Here is a 22,336-nt window from a genome sequence, read left to right as displayed (position 1 = left end):
AGGAACTCTGGTTAAGATAACAGATTGGATATACACATTTGGCTCTATCCTCTTTCAAAATTTCACTGAAATGACAGTAAAGAAATTATTTTTAAAAGGAGATGACCCACACAGGTGAGAAGCATGGGGAAGAAGAAGATAACAAGTTTGGAGGCTGAAAAGGGGAGAATTAGTAGTAACTGACTTAGAGGACCTAAGAAGGTAGATCCTAATAGAGAAGTGAAGAAAGTTGAGAAGCAACCTAAGTTATACCACAGAACTCCCAAAGGCTCAAGAAGTCTCATGCTTAGGTGAAGGTAGAACAGAGGCTGTCTTCTTGTGAGGCAGTGGAGGGAGGGGTACCTAACCAAAACCAGAGCAGTCGGGTAGCAGGCCTCCTCCACATTGTCCATCCAGGTTTCACCCTTTAGACAGGAAGGCCTTCTCTGGAGAATCTGGTCAGCGGAATAGGGGGTAAAGATGACACAAAACTAAAGATACTGACTTTGGGAATTCCCCAAAGAAACAGCCCAAGCTGTATTATCTTAGTTTAGAGTGAAGACAGAATTGAAAGTCTCCCTTTCCCAGTCCCCATTCTCCAGCTTGCAATCAGATTTTCAGTGAAATATGAACAGATAGGGACACCTGGTGGCTTAGTGGGTTAAGCATCTGCCTTTGGCTCAGGTCATGATCTCAGGGTCCTGGGATCGAGTCCCACATCAGGCTCTTTGCTTAGCTGGGGGTCTGCTTCTCCCTCTGCCTGTGGTCACTCTCTCTCTGCTTTGGAGAAATAAATAAAATCTTAAAATGTGAACAGATACCCAAGGATCATCAGACATTGGAAGAGATATCTAATATGAAATGAGTAGAGAGAGATAATAGATAATTTAAGGAGAAATCCCCTTAAATGTATACTTAATATCATCTGAGAAAGGAGACTATATTGTACCCAGTAAACAAGAACAGAATGCTACAAATAAGGAAACTTCATGGGCAAACAAAGGAGCGCTTAGAAATTTAAAATGAGAGGGGCGCCTGGGTGGCTTAGTGGGTTAAGCCTCTGTCTTTGGCTCAGGTCATGATCTCAGAATCCTGGGATCAAGCCCTGCACTGGGCTCTCTGCTCTGCAGGGAGCCTGCTTCTCCCTCCCTCTCTGCCTGCCTCTCTTCCTACTTGTGTTCTCTCTGTCAAATAAATTTTAAAAAAAGAAAGAAAAATTTAAAATGGAAACCATTCACTGGAAATCTTGGAAGCAACAGTGGTAGGAAATTTCCTAGAAAGTAAAAAACACTGAGAAATGCAAGACAGGAGAAAAAAGGTGAGAAAATTAGAAGTCTGGTTTAGGGAACTAGCATCTAAATAGGAGGAGAAAATGAAGGAAAGGATATTATCAAAGAGATAATTCCATACATTTTCCAAACTGTAAGACATGGATTTCTGGATTGAGAAGCTCACCAAATCCCTAGTGCAGTGTTTGAAAAGAGGCACATTTTAGAGTTAATTTTAGAATACAAGGGGCATAAAAGGTTTTATACCCTTCCACAGAGGAAAAAACAAACAGGTTTCATGTAAAATATGAAAAATCACAATGACAACACTAAAAGGTAGAGGAGACAGCAGAGCAGTACCTCCAGAATTCTCAGGAGAAATCAGTTCAGGCTTAGAATTCATTAGTCTGCCAAAGCATCAGTTGAGGTTAAAGGCACATAAATGGAAAAGTGGGCCTGCAAGGTGTTAAGAAGTTAACCGCCCATGAAAGGGACATGGGATAGAGTGAGGGTGGAAGTTAATAGAAAATGTGTGTTTTTAATAAGAAGAAAGAAGCGTGGCACCTGGGTGGCTCATTCGGTTAAGGGTCTGACTCTTGATTTTGACTCAGGTCATGATCTCAGGGTCAGGAGATGGAGCCCTGAGTCAGGCTCTGTGTTGGGTGTGGGGCCTGCTTGGGATTCTTTCTCTCCCTCTGCCCCTCTCCCTGCTCATGCGCGCTTTCTCATAAATAAATAAATCCATAAATCTAAAAAAGGAGGAAAAGAAAGAGAAAGAAATCAAAGTAGTAATCTGTCTTCTATCTAGAATAAGTGCAAATAAACAGTAAAAGAATCAGTACAAAGAGATGAACGTGGTTGCTTTGGGGAAGCAAAACAGGAGAGAAACGAGACTGATGTTTTTTCGGAACAAGCTTTTTAGAATTGTTTGGCTTTTAAACCACGTGCCTGCCTAATTTCAGCATGAAATTTCAGTGTAAATTCAGCTGTGAAACTAAATTTTAACAAATGGAATCGGCCAGGATGGGCAAAGACTGTTCTCATTTTATTTTAGGAATGTGGATCTTTCAATTTGATAAGTCCTTTGACAATAAGTAATAGATAAATTTTTCAGATTTAATTTGAGCTCATCAGCCCTCGGATTTCCCAAGGTGTTAATATTGGTCTGCAGGTGTTAGTGAAAGCATTCTTTGTGGCAGTAATTAAGCGGTATTTGGATAACCATTTCTTATGGGAACGCTGACAAGAGATTCAGGGGAAGAAAAAAAAAATTGAGGGTCTTTCTTCTCCTGCCGAAGAACCATGAGATAAGAGAACTATCTGGTGGGGGAATCTAATGGTTTCCTGGAGCACACAGAGGGAGATATGAAATGCAGAAAATAAAGGGTTCTTAAATCCCAGAATAGAAGACATAGTTTCGGTTGCTGCAACGTGAAACTAATTGCTTTTATTAGATCATTAATGTTTCATGATTTGGGGATATATTCGTATACCATGCAACTGTTGGACTATTTTATTGCAATGATGACGCCTCAAAGGATTTTGAAAAGCAACAAATGCATTTTGTAACGGTTATAGTCTAGGGGTACTGCAGATACTAAATTGAATAGCTTCCTAATAGATAATGAGATCGTAACCGTGTTTTGTGGTGTAATAATTTTTTTAGAGACACATTAAAGCTTTGACCAAGAGAGAGGCGTTAAAAACGAGGAAAGCGTTGCAGATATATAAACATCTACAGGGAGTAGACCATGAATCACTGCAGGGCCAAGAGCGGCTCGTACTGTCCTTTATACCCCAATGCCCAGCACAGCTGCTAACAGGCATTTACGTAACAAATACTAATTGAGTAGCTATTACGCACCGGGTTCGGGAGCGACATCAATGCACAAAATGGATAGAAATCCTTTTGTCCGTGGAGCCAGCACACCTCGTGGTGCAGGAGGCCAGGGGCCAGGGGCCAGGATCAAACAACGCGATCACGTAAAATAATCATCTGGCCAATGGGGGAGGTGCTCAATCACTCAGGAGAACCAGCAGAGCAGTGCGACGCCCAGAGAGGGCGGGGGAGGCACTGTAAATACGGTGGCCGCTTCACAGGTTCACTAAAATGTCGAAATTCTTTCTTGACCATAAAAGATGCATCCAACTCTCTGGGGACTTTGTCCGAACCTTTTATTTGGTTTATAGGGGGACCATCTTACTGGGCATTCAGCACCTCGTTAGGGTTGAAGCAGAGACAGGAACCTCCGAAGAACCAAAGCAGGGACACTCAGCCCCAGTGAGGGGAGCGTGGTGGAACGAAGGAGAAGCAGGCAGATTCTAGTTGCCTAGACCTCACAAGTCTTTTGGGGCCTTAGCAATCTGCCAAGCTCTTTGCAATGTACAAAGGATTCCCTATAATCATAGGAGGTTGTTTGCTTGTTTTTAAAACACCCTTGGCATCCCAGAGTGTACAAAGCACAGGCACTTGCTTTGAAATATAAAGAAAGCCTTATAACTTAACCTTTGATCCCGAAGAAATCCCCATTTAGCCTCCTTTTCCCCAGTTAGTGTCCCGTTTCCTGCATGGAGGTGCCTGAGTTTCTTTGAAATAATCCTATTTATATATGTCTCTAATACACATCTCCCCGAATAGGCTGGGGAATCTCAAAGGTCAGCTTTTAAATCATTTTCACAGATACTGGATTTCCATACCTTTTCCCCCAGGGACCCTGATTTGGGAAAATAGGCATTTGTTTCTAATTTTCAGGGAAGTCAGACAAACAAAGCCAACAGGTCAGAGCCTCCCCCACAAGGCCAGACCCTCAGAGGGAATTCAAGAAATTCTTCTTTCTGTTAACCTCACAACTGCAGACTTTCCCTTTGCATCTTGCAAGCCAGTATCTCTTAATCTGATTTTTATCACCACCTGCAAAATCCACATGGACACCTGAAGATTATTCTGGGTTATCTGTGGGCATATTTCTTTCTTTGCCTGTCTCTTTTTCTAACTGTGTGCTGAGGACACAACCCCTGAAGCTGAAATGCATCCCCCACCTCACTACCCCACCCCCGCCACCTAACCCTGGTGATGAGACCCTTGTCTTTTGAGAACACAGTGTATGGAGTAAATGGTGCTTGAACTGAAGATTTCCCCTGGCTTTATTGGTGAAGACAGAGAGTCCTTGAGTATCCTGCAAGCACAGTGCCCTTGACTATGCTGCCTGGCCTTTGTTGTGCGATGAGCTGTTGGAACGTGTGTGTAAACATCCCAGTGAGGGGCAAACTCAGAGCATCCCCTGTGCAGTGCCTGCTGCTTTTGAAGCATCTGGTGATGGTACCATTGTCATGCCCGTCGGAGGCTTCCTTTGTTCTACAATGGCAAGGCTCTGAGGAGCCAGCTGATAAGACTTGGGACCCTGGTGTGAAACTGACCCTTTGAACTAGGAAGGATCCTTTCAGATAAGCAGGCCCTGGCATTTTTATCACACAACTTTTTCTTAGCGCTCTTAACGGAGCAGGTTAGTGTCATTGCTAGACACGTAAGGAAAGGTTTTTTAGGTTCTTGGGCAATGACACGGTGACATAGGACACAGGCTATGGACCCTTTTCTTACAGAAATGCGGGCCTTGCAAGGATCCACCTCAATACAGATTTTTGGGAAAACAGCGTCGATTCCGGGGATTCATTTGTTTACCATTTAAAAAATTAGTTACACCAGGAACGAAATACAGATGAAACCCAGTTTGAGAATTTTTCAAGAAAAAGTTATGCTTTCCAATGAAAAATGATTCTGATTATCTTTCAAACCGAAAGGCATGAGTTATTTCTTAGGAAAGGTCATTGGTAGAAGGGGAAGCAGAAAAAAATAGAACAAATGTTGGTCATTTTTTAATTGACATTCTAATGTCCTCAGTGTTCCACATCTTGGATATTCTCGTAAAATTAATTGCATTCACCATTCAGCCATTCAGCCACTCAACAAACCTTCATCCATCCTTTTCTGCCTGGCAGATGTTGGGCTAATTCCCGGGTATAGGACTGAGCAAAGCAGTCATAGTCTCCAACCTCAGAAGTCTTCCAGCCCAAAAGAGACCACAGACATTGCGCAAATAATTAAGGGGTGAACAGAATATAGTAGGAAAGTGACAGGTGCTGTGGGAACATTCTTTTTGAGTCCCTTAGAACTTTATTCTGGTGTGTGCTTTAAAGAAAGAATTTCACTTTCCTTTTTCATTGGTTCTGTGAGAGTTTCCATGTTTTATGTTCAAGTTTGCTTTCCATCTTTTCCTTCATGTTAGCCTAAATGCGTCTCTAGACAGTTTCCCAAAATAGAATTTTCCATTTCAGACTAAGGAGTTGCAGATGAGTTAGAGAATTTAGGGTACATGACTGGGAACTTTGATTTGAAGTTCTATATACTTTCTAAACCCCGAAGAGACAAAAAAGGGTTGATGTGGCTTCTCAGACTTCCAGGTCCGTCTCTGTCTGTGGTCTTCTCGGTGAGAGCGACAGCCACCGCCAGCAGCCTTCTGCCTTCAAAGGGAGTGAGTGCAATTGCTTTTACTTCACCCCTCTGAGGTGTAGCAGTGAATTTTAAAATAGCCTCTTGGTTTAAAATGGCCTCCTGTGTATACAGCTGACCTCCATTCTTAGCTTTTCTAAATGAAGGAAAGCAGAGAATTACAGGATATCACAGTCAAAAGACCTCAGAGATCATCTACCATTTTGTGGCTGAGAACTGAGGCCCAGAGGGGTCAAGGTCTTCCAAGCAGTTGTCAGCAGAGGCAGGAGTACGGTGACAAGCCCTGTGCTCCTTTCCATCCCAGACTCAAGAGTGGAGTGCCATAGCCTCCCTAGGGCCCTGAAAGTGCACCCAGTCCCCCTCTGAATAATCCTTTTCCTTTTCTAATGCTAGGGTACGTCTCTGCCCAATTGTGTTTGAAGGCAGACAACTCTAAGATAATTCCCAGTTGTTTAACCTAGAACAAATTTCTCTCCCTGTTGTTTTTCTTTTAAACAAACAACAAACAGTAAAGCTATTTATAATAGCTTTCTAAAAAATAAATACATAAAGCTCTGAAGAATAAAGCTATTTATGCAACCAGTCTGTATCAATGAGATCCATTGACGGATTTCACATTTCTAATTTGGCATATGTTATATACCTACATCTAAAACTGTTGAGCCCAGACCAATAAAGGTTATCCTGAAAACTGTAGTAAGGATTACAGATTTATTACCACTTGACTTTTTTTTCCCCCCAAACAGAAGCTCATTTGTGGGAATTACATTACACATAATGTTCAGACATACTTCAGTTTTAAGCCAAAAAAGTTCAAGGTAATGGTACAGGATATTCTAACAGGAAAATATGTTGTGCTAAGATTATTGCCATATAATAAACTTCATAGTGCCCTTAAGCAGTATGAGTGTGGAGGATCCTTTATAAAAATACTTAGTCCAGGGCCAGCATTCCACCCCCTTCCCTCTTTCCTTTTCCCTCCCTCAGAGCCACATTCTCCAAACTTTTCTTTTTCCACTATATCCAGTACAAAAGAAGGACTATTATCATTTAATGTTTTTTTTTAAATTGTAAAAAGTGTTCTCAATCATCATTAAAACATACCTTCACTTTCATTTGTTTATACAGTTAACTTTTATAAAACCCCAAAGTGACAAATGGATGGATTAATTCAAAGAGATTGACATAATTGCATTTCATACCCTGGTAAAAATCACACGGGAACAGGAATTGTAATCTAATCCTACTGTGTATCCTCAAATATGTAGTTACCGTGTTCTCTGGCTAATGAGGAAAAAGTAATACTGTCAATACTGCGATTCAGCCTGGCGATAAGCTTATGTACCATCTATCACGTGACTAGCCGTAGTCATCTTCTCTTTCTCCGCATTAAATCAACGCAGATGTGCTGGCTTTCAAAATACCCGTCAGCATCATTGACATTCCGCTTCCCGCTCAGCCCAGCCAGACACAACCTTCGCTGATGTGATGTGGTGTGATGGGGAAGGGATGTTAGTTCCTCCTGAAGTCTTCCTTACCATAATATAATAATAGCTGCCGAAAATTCTCCCATGCAATAAAGCAGTTAACCGGTGGACAACAGTGAATTTACATCAGTGGGAACAGCGTTTCTCAAAAGCTTCTGGAAAGTGCAGTTCATGTATAGACAATGTGCTGAAAATACAAAATCTATGCATAATCAAAATTAAGTGTTGCATTTCCTCAAAATACTGGGTTTAAATATTAGATGTGGGGGCACCTGGGTGGCTCAGTTGGTTAAGCGACTGCCTTTGGCTCAGGTCATAGATCCCAGAGTCCCAGGATCAAGTCCTGCATCGGGCTCCCTGCTCAGTGGGGAGCCTGCTTCTTCCTCGCCTCCCTGCTCCTGCCTCTCTCACTATCTCTGTCTCTGTCTCTCTCCAATAAATAAATAAATCTTCAAAAAAAATATTAGAATGTGGAATGGCTTTACATTTCTCATGGTTTTAAATACTCATGAGAAACCATAGTTTTCAAAGGCTCTGTGGATTAAAACCAGCAGCACAGCCACACCAAAAGAATAGTTGCCCTTAATATAATCAAAGAGAAGTTAACTTTCACTTAAAAAAAGACATCTTAACTGAAGTGGGTCACATCCCTAAAATGGCATTTATCCTTTCAGAACTTTTCGTGAAAGAGATCTGAGGCTCACTCGTCCCCACGACTGCTTCCCGGGCAGTACCAAAGACCTTATGGGGCCCAACTAGAATCTTCTGTTGACTATTCAATGAAAACTTAAAGTAGCTCTTCATTCTCATTCCACAAATTTACCGTTATCTCAGGAAAGCTAGCTAACCAAAGTGGTGTCCTATAGTTCAGTGGTTCCTAACCTAGTTACAAATTGCAATTACCTAGGGAGACAGTACGAAAAGCAGATTTCTGGCCCCTAACTCTGACTTACTGAATCAAAATTCATAGGGCTCTGTGGTCCAGGCATCTGTATATTTTTTTAAAATATTCTTTTGAGAGAGAGAGAAAGAGAGAGCACCCAAGCTGGGTAGGAAGGGTCAGAGGGAGAGAGAGAGAGAGTCTTTTTTTTTTTTTTAGATTTTATTTATTTATTTCACAGAGAGAGATCACAAGTAGGCAGAGAGGCAGGCAGAGAGAGAGGAAGAAGCAGGCTCCCTGCTGAGCAGAGAGCCCGATGCGGGACTCGATCCCAGGACCCTGAGATCATGACCTGAGCCGAAGGCAGCGGCTTAACCCACTGAGCCACCCAGGCGCCCCAAGAGAGAGAGAATCCTAAACAGGCTCCACACCCAATGCAGAGCCCCATGCTGGCTTGATCTCACAACCCCAAAATCATGACCTCAGCCAAAATCCAGAGTCAGCCACTTAACCAGTTGAGGCCCCCAGGTGCCCTGCTGTGTACACTGTAAGGCTTTGCAGAAGGTCGCCAGCCAGCTCGGTATCAGTTGCTGTTCCACCACCAGTGGTGCGGATAACCTAATTCCCATCCATAATATCTAATACAAGCGCTCTTGCCCCATTCTACAAGCAGGATTTTTAGTCCATTGAATAGACAGTTTTGGAGTATCCGGGCAGGACAAGACAGTCCCACCTTCACTAGGAATTACTGGCCTGCAGCCTACAAAACACACACACCCAAATCCAAATCCATCTGTCCCCATGCATACACGGTTGGGGTGGACCCTTGGCAGTCATGCAGTCATGTTGACTTCTCACCCCAAAGCTTGGGAGGTGGCCGTTTTTTAACCCATAAACCGAGGAGCCACCGGGTTCTGTTTTGCAGGCACTTAAGGGTTAACCAGAAAGAAGCAGAGAAAGAAAACGGGGAAGAATATTGTTTAGACATCTGAGGGACTCCATTTCTGAACCGGGGCCACTTTCAGAGGCTCAGCCACATTCCTGCCGTGTGCTTTCTGAGACACTTCTGTATCCTTCCAGTAAACTACCCCTCCCCACCCTCTGCCTCCTCAAATCAGTTTGGTTTCCGTTATTTGCAGCCCTAAAGTCCTCACGAATCCAAACCTCATTCAGTATTTTCCACACAGTCCAGGTCTCATCCGCATAGCTCCCTCTCCCTCACGTCCCTGCCCAGCTCGGATGCCCCCCAATGGGGGAAGCACCCGTCTGTGGAATCTGTTCCAGAGTGACTGTTCATGTTTCTGCCCACTCAGTGTGCTTTTTTGGAGGCAGGTACCCTTTTGTTCCTCGTCAGGATATTCTCCTTAAAGACACTTGAATTATTACAGAGTGGTTTTCCCACTCTGCCCACCAAATTTCCCTGAACGAGAGGTTTGCTCTCCTGGCACCACTCCCAGGACTCCTGTCCAGGAGACGTGCCTCTGAGCTGATCCTGGCTCTGTTTTCAGAAACCTGCGTTCAAGTACTGCCATCCCTTGCTTTTTAAGTACCGTCATCTTGTATGATGTAGACTTTTCCTTAGACCCCACTTTTCTTTACATCTCCTTTCCCTTTATGGAAAACCATCAACAGAACTGATATTTCAGTGGGATTAGTTTGGGGACTTCTAAAATCCACGTGTGATTTTTGCTAGGAAGTGGGGTTTTGTTTCTGGTTTTTTGCCATGGACTCAGAATTTAAACTAGATGTGTGTCTCAAACCTCTTCTTCCCCAAGAATCCCCTGTGTCACATCGTTAACCAGAACTCCCTTTTGAATTACAAGCAGGTAGGTGATGGGAGGTCCCTGGAGAGGGATTTGTGCCGGTTGTAGGAACCTAGCCTTCTTCTCTTTATTCAGTGAGTTGAGGGAAGATATGAAGACGTTGTTGGGGTCAATCGGAGATGCCCACAGCTGAGATTTACCCGGAAGCTGGGAATATTCTGATATGTTTTGATTCCAGGCTTTCACATTTCCTATGAGTATAAAACCCAGAAGAAAAATGAGCTTGCACGATTTCCGTTACTTTTAATTTATTTTTAGTTGTCTAGTCCTTTCCTCAGAACAGGTAATGAAGTCAGGGGCTCTTACTATTTTGTTCTGTATGTCAGCGCCTCATGAAAGAGCCGTGAACAGACCATCTCTTGTGATGCTATTGTTAAGGCCTGTTCTCCTTTCTCAGTCATTAAGATCTGCATTGTGATCATCGGTTGGGGAAAATTCCAGGGGTTTTAGTGTGTCTTAATTTCTTTACTACCCAACACTCCAAAGAATCTGTCCCCTGTGGAAAATGAGTGTGAGGGAAGTCTGGACATGCTCATCCCAGGTGGGAATAGCTCAGCCCAGGACTTTACTAGATAAGTAACAGGTGTGAAGTGTTGTCAAAAGGCTCTTCTCTTTGACAGCTGAATTGAGCCATAAAATTTTTGAATAATTTATGCACGTCTGTGGAAGCCCAGATATAGATTGTTAATCCAGGGTTCAGAATGTACTAGTGTGGATTTCACAGTGAAATCCTTCAAGTTAATTTTCCATCATGTCTCTTATCAGATTGCCTCATTAAACCGAAATCTTGTAAACTATTGTCCATGGTCTTAACATCTTCTGTTTGCTTCAGAGTTTATCGTAATCATATGTTTCCAGTTTATATTTTAAAATATTACAAGATGGCCAAGACTGGGGTTAAGAGATCTTTAAAACATCTTTAATTTCAGTTAACTGCTAAGTTGCATACTCTTCTTGGAAGCTGGATTTTTTCCCTCCTCCAAAAAAAGAAAAAAAAAGAAAGAAAGAGAAAAGGCAAAAGCAACATGTGGTTTGTTACATTCATTGCTCTTCTTAGCCTGTTTTACATTAGGAGGTTATGGAAACCGAAGACTAAAGGTCCATAAAGAAAACCTTACAGGGAAGGAAAGAAATAGAGAAAAGAGACATCTGAAACTTGGCCCTTTTCCCCCATTTGCCCTAAAAATACATTCCAGTGCACAATGTAGGTCCCTGATAGTTGGGAATAGAAAGGAGCAGAGAGGCAAATAATGTTTTTAAAATCATACTTTTTAAGAACCATGGTGAAGCAGTCCCTATATTTTGCCTTTAAGAACTATCTAGGATGTGAGACAATCTGGGGAAAAATTTACAAAACTGTATATGTCCACTCACTCATTTCCAGACCAGTCTGTAAAGGAATTGTTGGTTCCTCAAAACAGAGACTGCCACCAGGAATCTACCCAGTGACGGTGGTGGCTGCCCTACCTGTAGGCAGAGTTCTGGGACTAATGCGGCAGAACCCCCAGCTCACTCTCTCCTAATTTCTCCTGGCAGTGTTGATGGTAACAATGAATAGTATCCTTACAATGCCCAGAAAATGTGCAGTCTAGCTAGTGCACTAGTGGTCATCTGGAATTCTTTCTTCCCCTTATAATTCTACTGTAAAATAAATTGTATTACGCAGCATCAAAATCATAATGCCGAGATGTTCCTATTACAGACTTTCAAGAATTCCAAATATTTATGTATGCCATCCTCATATTTATCCTCCCTAAGAACTTTCTTAATTAAGCATGAGGAAACAGAGTGGCATTTTTCGTAGATTTTAATATGCCTGATTGTGCAAAAAAAAAAAAAAAAAAAAAAAGGGTGCACTTCATAAAAGGTCTTCCTAGGGATCAGACAGTAGCATGTTTGAAAGTCATTTTAGAGTTTCTTGGAAAGACAAGGAAATGTTCGTAAGTGTCGCTCACACTAGAATGTGCCCTCCTCTTCCATCTTTGTCATCTTGGCTCCACTTGAAGAGGTTGTCTAACCCTGTCACGGGATTCTTTCCAAAAAACGTTTGACTCTTCCAGTCTTAAGAACATGCTATTTCATAAAACTATCTTCTATGATCCTTTCAATCCTCACTGAATTGCTCTCCCTTTCAAATGTACTTTTCCAAAAGGAAGAGAGAAGCATTTCAAAGATTCCTAGATTTCAAAGATTCCTTGTTGGAATCGATTGAAACGGAAGCGAAAGATTCAGAAATGGTGGGGAAGGGGAATGTGATTTGGCTTATTACATAGGCCACAAGGCAGTCCGCATTCTGAAACCGGAACTAGCATTTGAGTGAAGTAAAAATGTTTGCCCCTCAGAAGGAAGCAGATTGTCTTTACAGACCTCTGTGATGTAATATGAGTCCTAATCGTCTCCTATTATCTGGGCTTCTCTGCAAGAAATCCTTGTTGGGGGACATATTGGAAATTAGAATCACCCAGAAATGCTGCCAGACAGATTAATAATTCTATGGTCTTCATTTTTCATTTGCTGCAACTGAACTGAAGGACCTTAGTGGAAAAAAAAAAAAAATTGGGGTGCTTGGGTGGCTCAGTTGGCTAAGTGTCTGCCTTTGGCTCAGGACATGATCCCAGGGTCTTGGGATCGAGCCCCGCATCAGGCTCCTGGGATCGAGCCCCGCATCAGGCTCCCTGCTCAGCCTGAAGTCTGCTTCTCCTTCTCCCTCTGCCCCTCCCCCCTGCTTGCTCTGTCTGTCTCTCTCTCTCAAATAAATAAATAAGGTCTTTAAAAAAAATACACACACATACATACATATCATAATGTATTATGGTTCTGGGAGTTGCAGTGTAATCAGTTTTGTCTGACAAGTTGATTAATGGCCGCTTTACTTCAGTGCCGTTGCCTTGAGGATGCTGTGTCACCCACCGACTTAGAAACTGAACCATTCTTGTGGCTTGTTCTTCGTTCCAGCATCATCTGCCTTTAAGTGGAGGGGGTGATGGTGGGGCTGCTGAGCCCATCCGAGAATGAAAACCTCATTTGCATGAGAGCTTAGTACGCCCTGGGACTGGTGGTGACTGATAGGGCAACAGAGCCGCTGTTATGGGGATGATCTTCAGAAACAGGCCAGTTTTGTTGTACGTGGACAATAAGATGACGTTATATCTGTAGAAATTAAAATGGCGTAGTGAACTGCTTCAAAAAGCTGATGGTCTCCTTTGTCTGATGATCTCCAAGGTTGGGGGCTGGGGGATTCTCCCTCTTTTGAGGCACACAACTCTTTGGTCCTAGGGACCAGCAAAGCTAAGACGTTCATTGAGCTCTCCTTGGACTGGCAGTTATGGCTTCATTTCTCCCCAGAATAGCATGGTACTTAAAACTTCTACAATTTTCTTCCTCCTTTCTGATGATGTTGCTGGGGGACAAGCTGGGGAAAACAAAGCGTTTTATTTTGCTATTTCTAAGAAGCGCTGCTTTAAAAAAACAAATAACAGAATGGTTTAAGACGATCGGGTTTGAGGTCAGACCAGGTTTTGAATCCAGGCTCTTGTACTAACTCTCTGAGGATCTGAGGGATTGAGGGCAGGTTGCCTTACTTTTCTGTTTTGTAACATGAAGAATCTGAGATCTATCGGATGCTGTTGCAAGGATTTTTAAAAAGATACTGGTACAGGATTTAGCACAGTGCCCAGCAAAATGAGTGCTCTTGTTACAGCTGCTATAAGGATAATAATAATAATGAGGTTCATTTATCATGATGATGTTCTTCCCCATATATAATCACAGAAAATGTAGTCACATCATTGTATGTGTCTGATATACACATACAGATGACATACAGTTCTCATACTTGACTCCTCATTCTACCCAGATTCCACCACGGTCTTGAAGCTAACCGAATTCACCGAAAGGCAGACCCTATACCAGGTGCTCAGTGAAATGCTAGAAGGCACGACTCTCTTTTCCTAAAGTGGGTTTAGGCTGTTTGCAGCCTCCAGTTCCACCGAGACCTCAGTTTCATCCCTGACAAACAGCTTCTTCACCGTGATCATCTTGGGGGAGAACACACCCATCTTTTCCTTTGACATTCCCGGTTTTCTTCTCTTTCTCTATCAGCCAATCATACCTTTGCCTGGGATTGTGTTTTGTCTCCGACTAACCTAACTTCCGGTTTCATCACTCTGCACACCCCAAGGCTGACGTTACAGATTGCCTATCACTTTACATTGATTTTTGTGTCTTAAAAATTCCTCTTCGGCGTGGTCCACGGCATGCTGTTAATGATTTGATTGTGTCTTAAAGGTTGGGGTGTGAAGCAGTGTGCATGGGTGTTGGATCCAGCCATGGGACCGCAGCCCAGGCCACTCAGGGCTGTGGTGCTTCTGCATCTGACTGGAGAGGGGTCTGCTCCTGGAGCCCCTCTTTCTGCACCTGGCCAAAATTAACTTTACTTAAACCAATATCCACCCCAGCAAGTCGTCTGTACTATGCTCTGTTCTGTGACATAAAAGAAGGGGGCAGACGCTGCTCTCCAGAAGCCTCTCATCTAGAAATGGGATTACCAGACTCAAAATTCTGACAATTTGGGAGAGGCTATCCTGTTTGTCATGACCTCTGTTAATCCAGCAACCCACCATGACTGTTTTCCCTGGACTGTTTGGGATGGGCTTGGCAGAAGGAGAATGGAAGCATTGGGGAAAGCTCTTTCCTGGAGCCAGAATCACCAGCAGGTCTGTTCCTCAAAAATCTCTCTCTTCCATATGCTATATTAACCAAAATAGTGACTGTAGTCCATCCTTACTGGAGTAGCCACTGAGTGAAAAGGAAAGCCTCTGGGTTCCTTCAAAAGCTGTGTGCACCTGAGAGGAGAATTACATCACTCCAGTGAGTAGAATCTCTGGTGGAGAAAGACAAGAAGCTGTGATTTGGGTGGAGGGACCAGCCTGAATAAGCTGGGAGTCTTAGGACTAATGGAGGGTTCGGGATCAAGGGACACACAGTGTAGAAAACCTTGGTGTACTGGGGCCTCAGGGAAGAGCAGTCCCAGGACCCAACCCAAATGAGCTCCTGAAGTCAGTTGGCCGGGCAGATCAAAGTGAGTGGCTAGATAGGGCAAAGCGTCAGGAAACAGCCTGGTAGGGTTGGAAACCCCCAGTCAGAGAGCCCAAGGTGAGGTAGTTCCGGTAGTGGTGATAGTGCTGGGGGACTCAACAGGGGCTTCAAACGGAGGGCTCTCGCCACAAAGAATTCAGGAAGGTATTGGGCAAACTATGAGGAAGGGAATTCAGAGAAGAATGAACCCAGTCACATCCATGGTGGTCAAGAGATGAGAAGATGGGGAGGGGTGAGTCGGGCTGTGTGGTACCTGCCCCCGCCAGGGGGTAGAGGGGTGGGGTTGTAGCCACAGAAGGAGGAGGGACAGAGTCAACCAGAAAAGCTTTAAAGACACAAAAATCTGTAAGTGTCCAAATTAGGGTAGGCAGGAAGGAGGGCACCCGAGTGGAGACGTTGGGCTGATTGCTTTGCAGCTTACTTGGAGTATTGGTGGCCATGGGGGGACTGGGAAGAGACAAGGAGGTAGGACATCGGTTTGGAGGTAGGTGGAGCACAGGATTAGAAATTTGAGTTTTCCAAGGAGATTTCAAGTGAGCCAGTTCTTTCCTGTCCAATCTCAGAAGCCAAAAAGAATAAATGACCTAAGTGATAAATGTCATGAGTCTACTTTAAATATTGAAACTGGATGGGGCGCCTGGGTGGCTCAGTGGGTTAAAGCCTCTGCCTTCAGCTCGAGACATGATCCCGGGGTCCTAGGATCGAGCCACATATCGGGCTCCCTGCTCGGTGGGGAGCCTGCTTCCCCCTTTCTCCCTCTGCCTGCCTCTCTGCCTACTTGTGGTCCCTCTCTGTCAAAATAAAAAAATAAATAATCTTTTAAAAAATTAAAAAAAAATACTGAAACTGGAAAATTTAACCTCAAATCAGTTGACACACTTTTTAAAAAATCTAAATAAAAATGAAAACAACATCCTGATCGTTGAGATAGAAAAAGGATACTTAGTATGTACAAGGTCTGTGTCAGGTTCTGTGGAGAATCCAATGTGCACAAGACACTCCACAAATATTTACTGAGAATCCCTTATGTACCAAGCAAAGTGTCTAATACACCAGGACTGTGTATCTATCACTGAAGAGCACAGACAGGCTCCCTGGCCTTCGCCCCTCCACGATTCAGTGTAAACTCAGTGTTGAAGAGACCACAGCTGCAAGCGTAAAGGAGAAAGGAGATACTAAAAGTAACTTGTAATAAAAGACAGTTACTCATCTAGAACTATGTGATTCGGGACCAATAGAACAATTTGAAATGCAGATCCTGTCCCTGGCACGGTCTAATTAAAGCTTGCCAACCAGTCTCCTCTACAAATCACCTCGTTTAAATTCCCACGGCTGCAGAAAGGGACTTGGGATCTCAGATAAGATAAAGAAATGTTATGGAAAGCTTTGCTGACCTTTTTCTTTTCGGCAAGAGGCTTCTGGCTGCTTGAGCTAATTCTTTGCTGACACCTCTCTAGGAACACCTTGATTGCTTACAGCACACAGTAACGGTGTTAAAAGCTGGCATGCCTTTGTTGGTCCGCTTTCTCCCTTGTGGAGGGTCAACCGTTTTAGGTGGTGGAGCATTTAAAGAGTGTAAGAAAATACACAGGTGAGCAAAATAGCTTTGCACATGTAGTTCATGAAATAAAGCAGCCAACACTCCGCAATTTTAAAGTTTAAGACAAAGCAATACCTATTATTGAGATGTTCTGTATAAAGCACGAACGACTAGATTGAAGACCCCGACTTCCCATACCAAGGTGATTTTCAGTGCCATCTTGACCTCTGTAGTAGTGGCTGGGTAGTTCTTCCAGCCTGAAAATCACGTTCCTGATCCTTTCACAGGCATGGACCCTGAGCTCTTTCACAGTAGAGGATGTAAGTACTATGTTTAAAAGGTGAATATCAACAGGAAGATAAAGGATGAGCCTTGAAATGTAAATCCTGGGGCACCTGGGTGGCTCAGTCGGTTGAACATCCAGCTCCTGTGGGATTGGGTTCATTGGGGAGTCTGCTTCTCTCCCTCTCTCCACCACCCTCAAATAAACAAAGGAAGGAAGGGAGGGAAGGAGGAAGGAAGGAAAACCCTGGGCGGCTGGCTGGCTGGACTGGTAGAGCCTGTGACTCTTGATCTCTGGGTCATGAGTTACAACCCCATGTTGGATGTGGAGATTAAAAAAAAAAAAGAAAGAAAGAAAAATGTAAATCCTTGGTCTCCCCTGGGCCATGAGAAGTTTTTGCTATCTCAAGTTAAAGCTTACATCAGGGCTAAACTTTTGGTTGTCTTTCAAGTGAACTATGGGAACGCTGATTCACTTAGGAAGGTTCTCACCCCATCTGCCACCCTGACCTCCAGCAGAGACACTGGGCGGCCACAAGTCCAGTTCCTTCACCCTCAGACTCACTGTCTTGTCTTCTCTGCCCTCGAATACTGAGGCAGCTTCTAAGCTCTTTCCATTTAGTTTCTCTGCACAGCACTCTGCCCTCCCTCTAATTAGGCCATAGATACAATCATGTCTCTCTTCCCTGCTTTAACTTAGGTGGTTTCCGTAGCCCCCAGAGTAGCGTAGAGGTCCTGCCTTCCTTTGGGCACAGTCTCCAGCCCCTCCCTTCTATCTTCCTGTCCTTCTGTCACATTTATCATAGTTTACAAAGAGCTGCTCACTCTTCTCAAGTTTGATTGGCTCAGTCCTGTTTTCCACCCAGCGCTACTCCAAGAATTACTGTGATCAAGTTCTTCTAATCCTTAAAGCCCCGGATCAAAACTTCTCCCACCTGCCCACTTCCCTGATCTTTACCTCCTAGCCAGAATTGATTGATCAGCATTTCCTTATTCCTGGATTATAATTTTAACCATGCCTCTACTGTAGTAGAATCATAATGTATCATGGTTTATGTATTTTGAAAAATGAAATTACTTTCCCCACTCATCTTGTATATTTTTCTGAGCCTTTTGGAAATAAACTAAGATATAAATAGAAAGTGAAATTTTCAATATGAACTCCTTACCTTAAGGGGAAGGTCTAGGTCTAACAATGCTGCCCTTCAACACGTATTTTTGGAATCAACGAAAGAATATCAGTGAATCAAGTGAATAATCAGGGATAATCAAGTGATAATCAGTGAATATCAGCTCGAGCATCTCCCGAGCTAATACATCTGACTCCTTGCAAATGTGGGACTGGTATACCCCTTCCCAAAGCACTAGAAATAAATGCAGTGAAGATTTTACTATTAAAGTTCAAGACTGAGAGGAAGATACAGGGAGAGGAATTATGTGTTCATGTATTTTTCCATGTCAACTATTAATTAAATCAGGAGCATCACCTTCTACCTCTGAAATTTTCTTCCTCATATTGATATTATAGTGTATTCTCTTAATTGTTTCTTAAACTGTAGAAATTTTATCTGATCATTATAAATAGAAAAAAGGTATAAATGATATGAAAATACATTTATTTTACAAATATAAATTAAAAAGTGACTGTTTCCTATAATCTGCCTTCCCCTAGAAAACATATTAACGGGGGCACCTGGGTGGGTCAGTCAGTTAAGCATCTGCCTGCCTTTGGCTTGGGTCATGATCCTTGGGTCCTGGGATTGAGCCCTGCGTCAGGCTCTCTGCTCAGCAGGGAGCAGGCTTCTCCCTCTGCCTCTCCCCCTGCTTGTGCTCTCTGTCAGATAAATAAATAAAATTTAAAAAAAGAAAATATATTTAGGTTTAGTATTTATATTCTTCTAAATAGTTTTGCTAGTCATATACTAGCTTATGTATTATTCTAACAATGTGATCATACTATATATTGGGTTTTGAATCTTAATATATCTTGGATACTATTAGATCTCTCAATAATTATTGTGTAGATCTCTCAATAATTATTGGAAGATTTATTCTTTATTCCATAACATTTTGGTAGTTTTTCAGTAGTGAAGTCTTAAGAATGTGCATATTAAACCACAGAAGTAGAGAAAGGTGAAGAACTTAAGTCACGGTGCTTGAATATTAGTGTAATTATCTGTCCATGAAAAATAACAAACACTTCCCGGGGTGTGAAGTGGTATTCCAGAAAAGCTGGGAGGACTGGGGTGGGCGAAGACAGCTGCTGGTGTTTACTAGAAGTTATAGCCCTGGGCAAGAGGGAAACGAAAGCACCTGACTCCCAGTGCTCCCCCTCCGGCTTGGACTATAGACTCAAGACATCTTAACTGGAAACGCCTATCTGGCATTCGTGTCCTAGCCAGCTACTGAGTTTTAAGAGGCTCAGAAAATACTAGAACTGGTGGAGCCTCCAGGAGCACTACTTTGAGGTGAGGAAGCCTGAGGGATCGACCTGAATGAATGGGGGGTGGGGGGTGAGGGTAGAAAAGGTATTGCGGGGGGGGGGTTTGGGGGGCGGTGTTTGGGAAGAAGCCAACCCAGAGCTGCAACAAAGCAGCTTCCCTTCATCTGTTCCTACCCTGAGATTCTTTTTTTTTTTTTAAAGATTTTATTTATTTATTTGACAGAGACAGATCACAAGTAGGCAGAGAGGCAGAGAGAGAGAGAGGGAAGCAGGCTCCCTGCTGAGCAGAGAGCCCGATGCGGGACTCGATTCCAGGACCCTGAGATCATGACCTGAGCCGAAGGCAGCGGCTTAACCCACTGAGCCACCCAGGCGTCCCCTACCCTGAGATTCTTGAGTTAAAAAAAAAAAAGGATTCTAACCGCTGACCTCGCCCAAAACACTAGCACTTTTAGAAACTAAGAAAACGGATACCTTAGAGAAGTGATGTATCCCAATGTCAGGGCGAGCGTGATTGACAAAGAACAGACGGGTCAGTCTCCTCCCTGCGAGCCCCGAGCCTCTGGGTACTTCGCTGGGAGGAGTCAGGTCACTCCCGGAGGCCCGTATGGGTGGGGGAGGGCACAGACAGCTGAGAGGACTGAAGTAGTAAATCTAAGGAGGGACTGGGTGCAGAAAATGTTAAAGAACCAGTGCTCTCTAATCACATTGCTTTAAATGTAATCAAAGGGCGAAGAAAGTAATTGGAGGCCTAGAAAAGTAACCCTGTTATAAACACGTAATGCCTGGGAACTCTAGGAAGAACCGGCATCTGCCTCGGGGCCCTTCCCTGGGGTGCTACCGGCTCAGCTCAGGGTAACTAGAACTTGCAGGTGTGCAGGAACCCACTGGGGTGTATTGCCCAATCTGAGGTTCAACAGCAATGTTTAAAATGAACAAGAAAAAGAAACCATTTTATGTAGCCCTTCCGTGGTAACAAATCTGGTAACAAGCATAATGAATTATGATTATTCCTCTGGATCTCATTTTTTTTTCTAAATCCAGACAAGATGTAGGATGCTGCAGGTTATTGTCCACTCTACTGTCTATCAGTATAAATTCGTGATTTTTTTTAAAAGTTCTTTTCATTAGAGATTATATACTACATACAGGTGTATTTTGAGATTCTTCTGGTTACCTGTCTGTATAGTCAGAGCAGCCAAACTACTGTCCTAGACTGTGCTGCACCTGAAGAGGGAAGCTTAACGTTATTATTGCAACTGACCGTCCGATTTATTCACTGAGGTGTCACTTGAACGTTAGAGCCCTTGATCTCTTTCTTCTGTTCAGAAACTCCAAGACAGCCGATCACTTAAATAGACTCCTCCTAGAGTCCTGGTATTTACATACAAATTCTTCCCAATGTCTGAGACCAAGAGCAACTCTTACCCTTAAAAACTAAAAAGCAGGTCTCTTTTACAAATGAAAAAAACAGAGGCAAGGAAAAGACCTCAAGGTCACCACATACAAACCACAGGAGAACCAAGAAATAGCACCAAGGTTTGCTTTCTGTTTTGTATTTTATCTCTTTCTTCCAGATCCAGGAGAGCTGGCAGGCATTTGAGAAAGTGCTGCCTCTTTATTTCTTTGCCCTTGGCATTTTTCTGGTTTTCTAGTATAGTCTCCAGTAGGACGGAGCAGTTCAGGATGCTTTTAGGTGAGAAACAGGCTTACTTGTCCACGTGTGGTGTATCTACGAGGGCCTGAGAAGAACATCCAAAACCCATTTGCTAATTTGACTCATGTTGATTGAGTGTGTCTGCTATGTGCCGGGGAAGATTCTAGGTGCTGAGACTATGGCAGAATCCCCAAAGTCTCCGCCTTCTGGAGGAGGAGAAAGACAGCAATCATGAACTAACAGACCCATCGGGTCAAGCAAAGCTAAGAGCTATGAAGACACGTAGTACAAACCAGAGGGAGAGGTGATCTGGGGGGTTAGGAGGGCTGGATAAGGCCCCTCCTGAGGAGGTTGCAGGAGAGCAGAGACCAGGACCGGGTGAGGAAGCCAAGTCCTGTGAATTTCTGGGCTTCCTTTCTCAGCTTCCCCTCAAGTGTGATCTGCAAGCAATGAATATTCCACCTGAGTGAAACAAAAGGATGCTGGCTGGGGGCCTTGCTCCGCATCCTGCCTAAATTCACCCTTGACAATAACAATGCCTTTCAGACCCTATGAAAGTCTGCTGCATTTAGATTGAACATCAGTGGAAAGCTTTTTAACGCTCTCCAAAGTGCTTCATCGAGACAAACACGGACAATAGGCAATAAAGCTGACAGTACCTGTTGAAATTGTAACAAACAAGTAACTGCCTTCAAGGAATCATGCTTAAAATGGCTGTAATACTGATGAGTGTTGCTATGGTTTGTCCTTTGGGAGGGTTCTGTGGCCTTGGCTGTGCTCCTTTAAAAGGTATTTCTAATAGGATCCACCTGGCCCAACAGCATCCGTCCTCTGATACTCCCTTTATCATAATGGTATCATAATTGAGGATTTTACTTAAGTCCATCCCTGCAAATTCTGTCCTCTAGATACTGTTCAGTGGATGACTTTCCTGAGGAAGTCCATACAGAATGAAATAGGAAAAAGGAAATCTGACCGAGGCCTTCATGGTTAATTTCACAGGTCCACAGAGGAAAGTGGTAACCTTGAAAGCCCCCTGCCCGCCCTCCCTCCCACAAGTCCCCACACAGTCTGAAGGCCAGGGGAGCTCTACCTTGCAACTGTTTAGGAACCGTCTTCAAAACCGGTATCCGTATTGGCCAACAGAGAGCCTATTTGAATTACAAATCCCGTTGTTTGAATCCGTGTTTCCGAATTAGTCTACCAGCAGAGACACAAATTTTTGTCTCTGCCACTTTAAAACCATCGCTTAAAAAAAAGGAGCTTCTCCTCAGCCGCTTCTCCTCTCTTTAAGGCAGAGATAACAGAAACTGGCCAGTTATTTACTTAACTGCTCCATTTATGGCAACTTGTTTGTGTATTTTTAACTCACA

The 22,336-nt window shown here is 43.4% G+C and overlaps 1 protein-coding gene across 3 annotated transcripts in view; it reads left to right on the top strand.

Moving 5' to 3' along the window:
• PRICKLE1 (prickle planar cell polarity protein 1) overlaps positions 1-22,336 on the top strand; it is a 114,420-nt gene that overhangs the window by 69,074 nt on the left and 23,010 nt on the right. The gene's annotated exons all lie outside the window — the stretch shown is intronic.

Source organism: Neovison vison, chromosome 12, assembly GCF_020171115.1.
Source record: "Neovison vison isolate M4711 chromosome 12, ASM_NN_V1, whole genome shotgun sequence".
Classification (NCBI taxonomy): domain Eukaryota; kingdom Metazoa; phylum Chordata; class Mammalia; order Carnivora; family Mustelidae; genus Neogale; species Neogale vison.
The sequence above is the reverse complement of the archived record's forward strand: the minus strand, read 5'-3'. Positions and strand labels throughout refer to the sequence as shown.